Genomic DNA, 4,316 nt, shown 5'->3' on the forward strand with positions numbered 1-4,316 from the left:
ACGTCTTTACTTATGTAAACTCTAGAAGGAAGGGGATGAATCAGATTGGTCCACTTGATATTGATGGGTCAAGTGTTGATGATCCTGCTCAGGTAGCTAACAAACTAAATAAATATTTTGCATCGACATTCACACATGAGGAGGTATTCAGCGAGGGGAATGCCAGAGGTGTATTCAACTCTAGCAGTAAGCTACAGAATCTTGAAATAACTGGGAGTAAAGTGGAGGAGAAACTGTTGAAGATAAACACAAGAAAGGCACCTGGGGTGGATGGGATCTATCCAGTTATATTAAAGGAGGCAGCAAAGGAAGTAAGCAAACCCTTAGCCATAATTATGAGAGCTTCCTTGGACTCAGGGGAGGTACCCATAGACTGGAAATGTGCAAATGTGACCCCAATTCACAAAGGAGGATCAAAGGCTGACACAAGTAATTATAGACCTGTGAGCTTAACTTCTGTTCCAGGAAAATTAATGGAGGCACTGGTTAAAGAAGCACTGCAGGATCATTTAGACAAGACTTCAGTTATAGCTCAGACACAGCATGGTTTTGTTAAGGGGAAGTCTTGCCTGACCAACTTGATTGGATACTATGATGCAGTCACAAAAGAACTGGATGCAGGGAATAACTTTGATATTATATACTTGGATCTTAGAAAGGCTTTTGATACTGTTGCACATGGAAGACTGCTACACAAATTGGAGCAGTGTGACATTGGAGGCAAATTGCTGCTATGGATAAAGGGGTGGTTGAGTGGGAGAAGACAGAGAGTGGTAATCAATGGACACTGCTCATCGTGGACTAATGTTATTAGTGGAGTCCCTCAGGGCTCAGTGTTGGGTCCATTATTGTTTTCTGTATTTATAAATGATATTGATGATGGTATATCAAGCTTAATGTCCAAGTTTGCAGATGATACAAAGGTTGGCAGGGTTGTCACGGACACTACTGACACTATGCTGCTGCAGCAGGATCTGGAAAGGTTGAGCAGATGGGCTGAGAGGTGGCAGATGAAGTTTAACATTGACAAATGTAAAGTACTACACATGGGAAACAGCAACCCCAGAGCAACGTATCAACTCTGTGGTACTACACTGACAGTGGTAGAGAATGAAAGGGACTTGGGGGTGGTTGTGCAGGCAGATATGAAGTTCTCTGAGCAGTGCAGACGGGTTGCAAGAGTAGCTCATGGAGTATTGTCAATGATATACAGGAATTTTTCCAGCAGGGATAAGGAGGTGATTATTCCATTGTATAAGGCAATGGTCAGGCCACACCTAGAGTATTGTATACAGGTCTGGAGGCCTCATTTCAAGAAGGATGTAGAGCTGCTGGAACGAGTACAGAGAAGGGCAACAAGATTAGTGAATGGAACAAAGGGGTGCTCTTACGAAGAAAGGCTTAAGTTTTGCAAATTACAGTGTCTGGAGACTAGGCACCAGCGAGGTGATCTGATAGAGGTGTATAAAGCCTTGAATGGTTTAAGCATGCTCAATGCTGATGGGATTCTTCCTCTAGCTCAGAAAAATCACGTGAGAGGGCATAAATTCAAATTGAGGAAAGACAGATGTAGGATAGACGTGCGGAAATTTGCCTTTAGCCAGCGGGTGGTTGGTTGGTGGAACAGACTTCCATCCCTTGTGGTGGAGGTTGATAGCCTAAATAAGTTTAAGGCTCAGCTGGACAGGTATTTTGAACGAACAGAGGGGTGAAGTGGAAGTGGTTTTTTTTTTTTTTTTTTGGCTGATGCTACATAAGCTTGCTTTCTTGCATCAAATGCCTCTACTAATGCTAATGCTAAATGCTAAAAACGTGCCACAATGTCGCACATCATGTCAGAATACAATCTTGGTGCGCAGAACAAAATATCGCAACAGACCACTAGTCGCACTTTGTCGCGAATGGGCTACAACCGCCGACGGCCACATCGCGTACCTTTGTTATCAATGGTACACGATGTGGCCTGGAGTAAGTTGATGTTCATCGGCTGCGCTTGGCTCTTCCTTGGTTGCAGCTGGCAGACTATGTGAATTGAAGACAAGTTTAGTTTTTTATATAATATCATATAATTCAACAATCCTTCAATAGGGATATGTTCGCGGTTTTAAAGATTTTAGTACTTAAAGATTTCATATTACGTTAATCGGATTAGTTTGATGTGAGCATCGGGTCAAGATTTCTACAGTAAAGGTATGATATCGATTTTATATTTAAACAAGAGTAGTTATATTTAAAGTAGGAAAAACTGAGCTTCATTGCTGTTACATTTCGAAATCTTTGTTATCAATGAAGAACAAGAGAGCACGCCTCCTGTGGGTACAGCAACACCAGCACTGGACTATCGAGGACTGGAGAACAGTTGCTTGGTGTGACGAGTGGAAATTCCTGGTGCATCATGTTGATGGAATGCTCGAAATTTGGCGAAAACAACATGAATCCAGGGACCCCGTCATGTCTGGCGACTACTGTGCAAGGTGGTGGGGTGCAGTGTTATGGTGTGAGGGATGTTATCTTGTCACACATTCGGTACATTGATACCCATAGATTTACGTCTGAATGTCACATCGTACCAAAACATCGTTGCTGACCAAGTGTATCCGATTGTGTTGACAGTTTACCCTCAGTCAGATGGTTACTTCCAACAGGATAATGCGCCGGTGCACAAAGCCCGAACCACTATGGAACGGTTCCAGGAATATGACGATGACTTTTCTTTGCTGCAATGGCCCGCTCAGTCCGCGGATCTCGATCCTATTGAACATCTTTGGGATGAGCTGGAAAGAGCTGTTCGCTGCAGGCCTACACCTCCGTCGAATCTCAAGGAACTGTGTGACACACTCATGTCTGCATGGCACTCCATTCCTGCACAACGTTTTCAGCATCTTGTTCAATCCATGCCTACACGAATTCAGGCTGTTTTGAAGGCTAAGGGAGGCTCAACACACTACTAGGTAGGTGTACTTAATAAAGTGGCAGCACAGTGTATGTTACCATCGCCTGAGAGCTACTAAAGGACAGTGCTGTGGGAAAATAGCCGATAAAGTTCGTTCCATTACTGATCCGATTAGAACCAAGTTCTTTTCCATTGGGTTGGTAAAGACTTTTATTATCACTACTGTGTTTCCCACGAGGGATATTTTCACTCCTTAACAGAATTATCCGATTTTTCTTGCGTTCCCTTCTTGGACTGTTCTGATTTTCTTTCATATATAGACAAACCGACAACGAAATATACCCTGTGCAAAAAAAAATTGTACTGTTAGGGCAACATGACAACTACCTCATCTGGCCCATGTGTAATATGTACATAAAGTAGAGTGCTTTTTGTCGATTTGTTTGTTTTTCTGTACACATAATTTTCTGTGGGAGGGGGTAAAACTTACTATCCAAGCTTTACACCAAGTCAACGATGTTGTTTAAAAAGATCCATAAAAATTCCTCGAGTTATTATTTAAATTAGAACCAGAGTCCTTTCATTCCAGCGTGGTAAGGATGGCGAATATAATTACTATGATACCGGACGGTGGTTCAAAACACAATCCTACCAGCATGGACGGAAAAAGGAAAGTCTTTTCGAAGCCAGCCATTTGCCATCGTACCATGAAATTTTAATATACTACTTGGCATGAAACGTTAATCATATCACTTAGTAACCCTGCAGAATCACCGTCCTCCCCATATCGGGTGGAAAAGACTTGAATTCGAATCCTGTCATTGCCGCGAGGAATTTTTATGGGTCCTTTTCACAACGCGTTTGAGTTGGTCGGTCTCAAGCGAGGGTAGCATGGTTTTTCAACTGGAAACTGGGGTTTTTCGTCCAGCAAATCGACACATAACATACTCAATTTACAGACATAATTTATATGGCTCAATATGGCCTAAGTTGCTGATGCAAACCCTATAACAAAAACCCTAAAACCCTATAACAAAAACAACAACAACAGCATCGGCACAAAATCTCCCATATGTGGTATCGTCACCGTTCTCCCCACTGCGGGTGGAAAAGGCACGGATTCCAATTCCGTCTACGACGCGATGAAATTTTATGGGCTTTTTCATTCAATGGATGAATTAGTCGGTCTCATGCGTAGATAGCAAGGTATTTACTCCGGAAACTCGGATTTTTCGTCCAGCAAAACAGGCAAATCGACCAGAGAACACACGCATTTCACGAACATTGAGTAGTTGAATAAATATTCCTGCGACCTTAATGTGACATTTATTATGCTCAATATGGCTTAAGGAGCCCTTGCGCAGATATAACAATAATAACAAGATATATATGAATGTTCCCTTTAGAAATTTTATTATATGCC

Source organism: Mastigoproctus giganteus, chromosome 10 (genome assembly GCF_048544385.1).
Source record: "Mastigoproctus giganteus isolate SK-2022 chromosome 10, ASM4854438v1, whole genome shotgun sequence".
NCBI classification, from domain to species: Eukaryota; Metazoa; Arthropoda; class Arachnida; order Uropygi; family Thelyphonidae; genus Mastigoproctus; species Mastigoproctus giganteus.